This window comes from Silene latifolia, chromosome 2, assembly GCF_048544455.1.
Source record: "Silene latifolia isolate original U9 population chromosome 2, ASM4854445v1, whole genome shotgun sequence".
NCBI classification, from domain to species: Eukaryota; Viridiplantae; Streptophyta; class Magnoliopsida; order Caryophyllales; family Caryophyllaceae; genus Silene; species Silene latifolia.
This window is the reverse complement of record NC_133527.1, coordinates 104,524,065-104,534,082: the sequence shown is the minus strand read 5'-3', so window position 1 is coordinate 104,534,082 and position 10,018 is coordinate 104,524,065. Positions and strand designations below refer to the sequence as shown.

At 36.2% G+C, this 10,018-nt stretch overlaps 1 non-coding gene across 1 annotated transcript; it reads left to right on the top strand.

Moving 5' to 3' along the window:
* Nucleotides 1–1,989: 1,989 nt before the first annotated feature.
* Nucleotides 1,990–2,096, top strand: LOC141644717 (small nucleolar RNA R71). Its single transcript, XR_012544327.1, has one exon. It is a non-coding gene; the product is annotated as a small nucleolar RNA R71 (small nucleolar RNA).
* Nucleotides 2,097–10,018: the final 7,922 nt, after the last annotated feature.

Here is a 10,018-nt window from a genome sequence, read left to right as displayed (position 1 = left end):
GATCGATGGCATTACCAATGTAGGGATTAAAAATCCCTTTAAATTCGTCGTCCCAAAGACCACAAACTTCATTAAGTTGATCATTAAAAATTTCTTGATTTGATGGAGACAATTCTCCCAAATTCTTCTCTTGGCCAATGAGGCCATCCTTTTCTTCTTTGATTGATTTTGAGGAGCTTTGCAAGCTCTCCTTGTCACAATTTACTTGCTCTTTGAATGGAGCATCTTCAATTTTCTTCTTCCATTGGAGTTCCGATTTCTTCCTCTCATCCTTTCGGCTATAATGATCAATCATGAAACACGGTTCATGCAAACGAGGAGCTCTCATAGTCTTGTCAAGATTAAAGGTTATGCTTTCATCTCCCATTTCTAGAGTGAGCTCACCATGTTTCACATCAATCACCACTCCCGCGGTGTGTAGGAAAGGTCTTCCTAGAATGATTGGAATGTTGGAATCTTCCTTTATATCAACAATGACAAAGTCCACCGGGATGAAAAACTTCCCAATTCGTACGGGGACATCTTCCCATATCCCTAATGGTGTCTTCGTCGATCTATCGGCCATTTGGAGTGTGATGTTGGTGCATTTAAGCTCTCCCATCCCTAACCTTTTACTCACCGAGTACGGCATAACACTCACACTAGCCCCTAGATCACATAAGGCTTTGTTGATCGTTGTGTCGCCAATGGTACACGGTATTGAGAAGCTTCCCGGATCCTTTAGTTTTAGAGGTGAACTCCCTTGAAGTATTGCACTACTCACCTTAGTGAAGGCGATAGTCTCAAGTTTCCGGATTGACTTCTTCTTTGTGAGGATATCTTTCATGTATTTCGCATAGGCCGGCACGTGATTGATTAATTCCGTGAAAGGAATCGAGACCTCCAAATTCTTCACAATTTCCATGAACTTTCCATGTTGATCATCAAATTTGGGCTTGGCTTGACGACTTGGAAAAAGGAAGTCTAATCACAATGGGCTCCTTCTCCTTGACGTTGTCTTCATCTTTCTTTGAACTTTCTTCTTTTGATGATTCTCCATCCTTGGAGTTTTGCACAATTTCTTCCTTATCACTAGCTTCCACAACTTCATCCTCAACTTGCTTCTTCGGTGCTTCATACCTTGTACCGCTTCTCAAGTGAATGGCACTAACCGTTTCATGTCTTGGGGGATTACTTTGAGGTGGTAATTGCCCCTTTTGTCTTTGTGAGCTTGAAGATGCTAGTTGAGTCAATTGGGTTTCCAACATCTTGGTGTGAGCTAGGATGTTGTTGATGGTGGTTTCCTTTGCTTGACTATCTTTTTGCATTTGAGTGAAAAACTCTTGTTGATTCTTTTGCATTTGGAGGACCGCTTTTTGGACATCAAAACCTTGGTCATTTTGGTGATTGTATGGATTACCTTGGTTTTGATTGTAAAAGGGTCTTTGATTTTGGTTTCTCATGGGTGGTGGAGTGTATGTTGTTTGAGGGTTTTGGACATTTTGGCTTTTGTATGAGAGATTTGGATGGAATTTGGTGTTTTTATTGTAATAGTTGGAATAAGGGGTATCACTCTTGTATGTTTGGAAAGCATTCACTTGTTCATTCGTTCCCCTACATTCACCTTGGTCATGTCCCAAAGTTCCACAATTCTCACATATCCCACTTGGGATTGATGAGGATGCCGTCATGGCATTAACATGATACTTTGGTGATTTTGAGACTTCTTCAAGTCTAGCCATAGCTTTTTCAAACTTCAAATTGATTGTGTCAATATGAGCACTAAGTTGAGCACCCAATTGAGTAACGGAGTCCACTTCATGCTTTCCTCCTCTAGTAGCCTTGCGAGGTCTACTATATTGTGAATTATGGACCGCCATTTCCTCAATCTTGTTCCATGTTTGATTGTCATCAACTTCGGTGAACATTCCATCTGATCCCATGTTGAGAATGTTCCTTGAATCTTCATATAAACCATTCCAAAATTGTTGTACCAAGAACCATTCGCTAAGTCCATGGTGACGACATGAGCGACAAATTCCCTTGAACCGCTCCCAATCTTCATACAAATATTCTTCATCCCTTTGCTTAAAACCCGTAATTTGAGCTCTTAGCATGTTAGTCTTTTCCGGTGGGTAGAATTTTTTGTAGAAAGCTACAGCCAACTTCTTCCAAGAATCTATTCCGAGAGTGGCCTTATCAAGGCCCTTCAACCATTGTTTCGCGGTGCCGATTAGAGAAAAAGGAAATAAGACCCATCGAATTTGGTCTTGAGTCACACCGGTTTGAGAGATTGCATCACAATAGTCGCAAAAGGTTTCCATATGAGAATGAGGGTCTTCACTAGGCATCCCCCCAAATTGGCTCCTTCCGACTAATTGGATAAAGGCGTATTTGGCAATAAAATTTCCGGTTAGATGTTGTGGTGTAGGAGTACCATTGGGTAGGTTCTCCTCGGTGGGTACGGAATGTGACGAGAATTTAGGCATTGTAGGTTGATTTTGTGGGGTATTGTGTAATGGGTTCTCCTCTCCTTCTATTGCGAAAGGGTTGATGAACTCAATAGTTGGTTGAATAACTTCACTAATACCTCTCAAATTCCTCCTAGCAAGTCTCCTATTGTTCGTCAAGGTTCTTTCAATTTCACGGTCAAAAGGTAACACATCACCTTGTGACCTTCTAGACATGCAAAATATCAAACAACTTAAAAACAATTAGAACAAACCTTTAGGAATTTTACTTCCCCAAGGTGAAGAAAGACACAACTAATAACAATAAAAAGGAAATCTAAATCAAACAAACACCGTCCCCGGCAACGACGCCATTTTTTATCGGTCCGTTTCGTGTTCACAATTAAAGGTGTGGTCGTTGGGTCACGTCAAAATCAAAACACAATTTATAACTTCACAAACAACTCTACAATTAGTGGTGTCTTAGGGGTGTCACAATTTGGGTTGATGTAGAAGGTCACTAACTAAAATAGCAATGGAAATAAACAAGCAAGATGAATTAAAATAGGTGTAAACAATTGATTAAAAAGCACTAGGGTGTCATGGGGTCATAGGGGATTCATGAGAATTGATCATACAAACATGTTCTCAAATTATAAGCAAGAAATTATTGTTGTGATAGATTGAGTTGGGTTATATCTTAAAATCCTAGGAAAGTTTGGGTCCCGGAGCCGAATCGAATAGATTGTACAACACCTAGAAGTCGACTTAATCTTCCCTACTCAACAACATGCATGGTCTAATGAGACTCGAGTTGGGTTATTTCTTACAAGTCTCATTGAAAAGATAGGAGATGGTGGTAAATGCAAGGATTCATAGGCTTAGCATTTCATCAAATATAACATGTGAATGAGTTGAGATCAAAACAAGCAAGCAAATAAAACATGAAAGCATATTAATTTAAGCATGAATCATTCCCCATGTTGGTTTTCCCTAATCACCCATTAACCCTAGCTAAGAGACTACTCACATATTATCATGTTGATCATGCTAGCAAGGTTGTCAATCATACCAACAAAATGAAACATGATGAATAAATGAAAGTAATTAACAATAATTAAAAAGGGATTAAGAGAATTATACCTACTAATGATTCCAATAATAAAGCAAAGACAAAAGAAGTACTTGATGCTTGATTGAGAGGTTGTCAATCTCCCAACAATAACCCAAATAATCTTCAATTACCCAAAATAAAGGATGAACAAAAGAGAGATTAAGGAAATAAAACTTGTATTAGAACTTGATTAATTGTTGATTACAAAACTAAAGAGAGATTTGATTGATATTAACTACTCTAATTATTGATAAGAAGAACATGCTCTTCTAATTAGACAAATGGGGTATTTATAGTGGAAATTAGGGGGGTGCATTAGGGTTAACTAAGGGCTAAACTAGTAATTACCCTTTTTAGATTGAGCAGGGAGGAGCCGGTATTTTTCGAAGGAAGGGCTTCTTTCTTTGTAGCTTGGAGAAGAGGAAATCGCGCTGTAGAGGAATCCGGGCGGATTAGGGTCGGGACGGGCGGATTCTGGCGATGGAACCTGAGCGGATTGGAGAGAATCCGGGCGGATTGTGGCGATGGAACCCGAGCGGATTGGTGGAAAACCGCACGGATTGTGCAGGTGGAGGACGGCCGGATTGTGGACAATCCGCACGGATTGTGCCTCAGCAAGACTTCTTCTTCTTTTCTTCCCTTTTCTTCATAAATTCCTTGGGGATTTCCTTGGGGACACAAGGATCCTTTCTGCACATTGCTCATCTACTATCATATGTACAAAGGCTTTCTAATCTTGTCTCTCCTTGATGCTTTGTCATTGAATTCGATCAATTTAATCTCGTTTTGCCATGAAAATGCAAGATTCTTACTCCTTTCCTACCAAGGGATCAAAATCTCAAAGAATATGCAAAACAAAGAACTAAAGATAATAAATGACCCAAATATGCTCTAAAAAGCGTGGGAACAAGGCTAATTCGGGGGTTAAATATGCGCTAATTATGGTCACATCACCTTTATATCGGCTACTTGTTTTGCACTGAAATTGTTGTTGATAAATGTCAACAACATTTTAGGTGACATCCGCGTTCTCAAATAACACTGCCCAAAATCATCATCTTCTTTCCTATTCCTTTTACCAACTTTCTTGGAAGGACTTCTCTTAGTAATAGCATTCTTGTTTTGTTTGCTTGTACTTGCACCACTATCATATATCATCAACTTATCCATTTGTAACCTAAAAGAATAATTAAACCATTTGATTAAAAGATTGCAAGGTGATATTTATAAAGCAATTGGTAATGGTGGGAATAAGTAACACAATTAAAGCATTGACAAATTATGAAAACAAACACAGCTACTAAACTTTACAAAATCCCATTCTAAATGTCAACAAGCACCCAACCCAAAATCCTAATTTATACAGAAAATTAAAAAATAGTGTACTTAGTGGCCTAGATGTAAGTACCTACCTACTGTGAAGTTTGTATCTACGTGATAAAAGGATTGTATACTAGAACAAATTCAAGTGTATCTATATAAAATAAGGATATGTATCTAGCTATTAAAGCAGGTGCATCTAGCTACTAAAGCAGGTGCATCTATCGAGCTATGTATATAACCAGCGGAGACATAAGTCTATTTGTGTGTCCGGTAGAAATACCATGTGTATTCAATAACTGACAGATGTGTATCTATGCTAACAAATACATAAATATAATGTAGCTAACAGATACATGAATCGATTCATGAATCAATTCATGTATCTACAAAACCATGCACAGAATATTGCTAACAGATACATGAATCGATTTGCGTAACCAGTAAAAGAAACATGTGTATGCTGTAGGTAATAAATGTGTACCTAGGGTCAAAAATACAGCTATGAACATAGCTTAAATGAGCGGCACAGTCAGCAGAACCCTCATCAATACAACCACCATAAATTTTCAAATAAGTGAGAGCCTTATTGCTAGTGGATACGTGAATCAATTCGTGTATCCAGTGAAAGGAGCATATGTATTCAGTGAATAACAAATATGTATCTATAGTAATAGACATATATATCTAGTTACTAAACACAAATGCATCTATCTAAGCAACAGGAGCTATGTATCTATCCAGCGGAAAAAGGATAAAAAGACGGGATAGAAATCATAAAATTACTACGTGAAACACTTTAGGGTGAACCCTCTGAGAGACCGTGATTAAACTAGAAGATTCATGCTAATATTGGATTCAAAAGTAAAAAATTATATTACAATAGAGGGTACGCAAAATGTTAAACAACTTACTACATAATTATACAAAAGTTTATAACAACTACATAATTATACACAATAACAACTAAACTGCAAACAAAAAGAAAAATTTAAAAACCTTACACATATAACACCCTAAGTACACATAAAATAGCTTGGGCTATATGTCGAGCGGGAAAGGAAAATCAAAAAAAGAGAAATTTTCACGAGTAATTAGCAAATCTGCAGCAACGGAAATTGCTGTGCTTCTTGTCTCCGATGGCAGAGCTCTAAGCAACAACAACACTTCGCCAATTGTAATATCATTAGGAATGTTAAGATGCATATTAGGACTTTCATTTTTTGCTTGGTGAAAATGGAGGATGAACTTCGCTATCATATTGTCCGTTAAAAAACATTTGCAGCTTTGATAAAGGATGTTAGGATCCCTACGAGCAATCCGTACCCCATTCAAATCATTTAGTACTAAAGACCCCAAGAATGCCATGTCAACACGAGGTGTATTTGGATGTATGAGAAAGAGTTGACACCAATTTCTACAAACCATTGCCATATTTGCCTTATCTTCGTACAAATCAAGTCGTGTGAAGATCTCATTCATTAAATGTTGATTATTAAAAACATCATATTGTGCTTCATAGCTTAATCCATTGAGGTTAACTTCCTTTAATGGATCAAATGAAAACCCCATTCCCGTTTGCTTTTTCAGTGACATAATTTCCAATAAATCGTTCTTTATCTTCTGCTAGAATATTAACAACACACCCATTGCACCAATTTTCCATAGATGATTATGTAGACTTAATTAAGACTAAATTATCTGGACCTACATTTTTAACAAGTTAGTAAAAAAAGACGATTACTTACAAACAAAGAAACTGAAAATAACTAAGATGAAATTTTAATTTTAGACTTATCAAAGAACATCAAAATTCTGCTAAATTCTGTTTCGACACAACTCCCCAACATCAGACTTATCATTAGAATATTCAGAGATGCACAGACTATTGATAGCAGTTACATTAATCAATTTGTGTATCCAGTATAAGCAACATGTGTATTCTATAAGTGACAAATGTGTATCTATAGTAACAAGACCTAAGATGGCATCCTACGTCTAGGCTTAGCCAATTAAAATCTTCTTAATTCTGAACCAACAAAAATCGCTAAACATTAATATAATGGTGAGACATGCACAGGCTATTGCTAGCGGATACATGAATTGGTATGTGTATCCTGTAGAAGTAGCATGTATATGCTGTAGGCAAGAAATGTATATCTAGAGGTAAAGTACAACTATGAACACAGCAACACATGCTAATATTGGAAGATACATAGGCTAATGCTACCGGATACATGAAGTAATTTGTGTATCCAGTAGAAGTAGCATGTGCATGCCGCAAGTGACAAATGTGTATCCAGAATAACAAAGACCTAAGATGGCATCCTAATTGTGGAATTAGCCCAAAACGTGAGACTCTTATGAATTATGACCCAGCACAAAATCGCGAACATTAATATAAATGGTGGGACATGCACAAGCTACTGCTACTGCACACATGAAACAGTTGTGTGGATCCTATAGAAGTAGCATGCGTATCCTGTATGTAAGAGATGTGTATCTAGACTTAAAAATACACCAATAAACACAGCACAACTGAGCATACCAGTCAACAGAACTCACACCAGTACGACAACCAGTAAATGAATCGCATCCCCTCAAAACACATAACAACATAACACAACAGATAATCATAGCAATTAAAACATTAATTATATATGTTTGAGCTTCAATAATTAACATTTGCAGCTTAATAAAGATCAAAAATCAAAAATAGAAATCAGCTGAAACATAAACAACATAAAATAAAGAAATTAGGGTTATACAGAAATGTCACCGTCGGAAGGCAGTGGGAGATCAAGTCGCCAACGTCGCCGTCGGGAGCGGTCATCGGTGATGTCGCCGTCGAGGAGTGGTGGTCAGTGATGAGAGCGAAGTCGTCCTTGCTATTATCGGGAGTCTGATGGGGGATTGTGAGTGACAGTTGTGTTTAAAAAAAGTTACACAGTGAGGGGTATTAGTAGTTCGTACGGTTCGCATCATAATTTGGTTCGTACAGGATCCCGATTATATATATATATATATATATATATATATATATATATATATATATATATATATATATATATAAGGTAGTATACATATACATATACGTGTACATATATCTTATTACGTATTATAATTATCATTACAACTTCTTCTTCTTCTTCTTCTTCTTCTTCTTCTTCTTCTTCTTCTTCTTCTTCTTCTTCTTCTTATTATTATTATTATTATTATTATTATTATTATTATTATTATTATTATTATTATTATTATTATTATTATTATTATTATTATTATTATTATTATTATTATTATTATTATTATTATTATTATTATTATTATTATTACTACTACTAGGCTGGGTGCCCGGCTACGCCCGGGCTAGCTTTCTGATCAATCAAGTTACATTGTAAGTTTGTTATTTTCACTCATAGTTTTTTAAACGATAAAAAAATATCAATTTGGTTTTGTTTAACCATTATTAAGCGAGGTCATTGTCGGGTCATCCATTGGAATGTCAATATCAGGTCGGAGGTCAGGCCAGGTCGGTTCGGTTCAAGTCGGCTTCGAGTTGGAAAAATAAGCATACTATCGATTATCAGTTAGCTCACTACATTAATGAGAGACAGCCGATAAATAAACTTAAAACTAACTAAAAATAAAAAGATTAAAAAAAATTAAATGTTAACTAAGCATTCCAATGAACTCATAAAAATTCACCATCAAAAAAAATGAACATCGTATTTGTTTCTTCTCTTCACTTAAAAAGGCACAAAAAGGTGAACAGTTGAACATCAAGATTTATCTGAAAATCTCGTGATTGAATAAGTTTCCATCTAATTTAATTAAATTAGATAAGTCTCAACGGGGACCTTCTCTCACTACACTAATGGAAAACAACTACGGAGTACTAAATAAACTAAAAACTAAATGAAAAGAAAAGGAAAAAAATAAATTAAAATTAAAATAATGACGGAGTAACTCTTGTGTGTAATATCACCGGTCCCTTTCCCTCACCATATTCATCAACATCCCTCTTCATTTCTGTCTTCTTTTCTTTTTTTCACACATAGATCTGGTCACCTGATTATTTTATTAACCAACTAATTCTAAGTGTTGATCGAAGGTGACAGAGATAGTCAATACACCGTATATTGCAATTAGGCAAAGAAAAACAATTACGGTCTCGCTGTTTACCATATAACTTACCTGATCGTCATCTAGTTTTCCCCAAATGTTCAATCGAATTATCTTTTGGGAGCGTTCGAGATTGCATGTCAAGTTGATGAAAATAATTGGTAAGATATATTCATTTTGATTTCTTCCCCATTTCTTCATCATGTTTAATTGTTTGAATTGAGTGTTGTCAAGTACATGTAGTTAGAGTTTGTGATATTAGGTTCCGTTCAAGGAGGGAAATTGTGAAACTGTTTTTAATCCGCTGACATAAAATGTTTTTCAATACAATATATATGCGAGAATAATTGTGTATACACTTTGCTATGTAGGATTTTAAATTTTGAGATTTGTATAAATTTCTTCTCCATCCCCTCGGTGTCATTGCCCTATGTGAGCCATCATATCTGCTACATGAAAAAAGATGGTTAAGTATTATAATTGTGTGGAGTATAAGTTTTACTTCCTTTTATATTTATAGTTATTTATGGTTACCTGTAGGTAGATCGTCAAATATTTCTTTACACACAATGTTTCTCGTGAAGTTAGATGGCATGGTACCTTCGTTGTCGATGAGTATCTTAAGCCCCTGGCGTGATGTAATTCTTGAAAATGCGACATAAATCTGTCCATGGCTGAAAACTGTCTGTGGTATGTATAATGCGACATGATTGAGTGTTTGCCCCTGACTTTTGTTTATTGTCATTGCATAAAACGTCTTGACGGGAAACCGTCTTCTTTTAAAAGTGAAAGGCCATTTTGATTCAGTAGGTGTCATCATTATTCTCGGGATAAAGGCTTTTGTGCCATTATTTATACCGGTCATTATTTCTGCCTCAATTACCCACTCCGCTAGGTGAGTGATGATAAGCCTTGTTCTGTTGCACAATCCTTGTGCTTGGTTGATGTTTCTTAGTAGCATAATATGAGTCCTGATTTTCAAATGTAGTTCATGGTCTGGCATGCTATTGAATTTAAGAAATCAACATGGTAT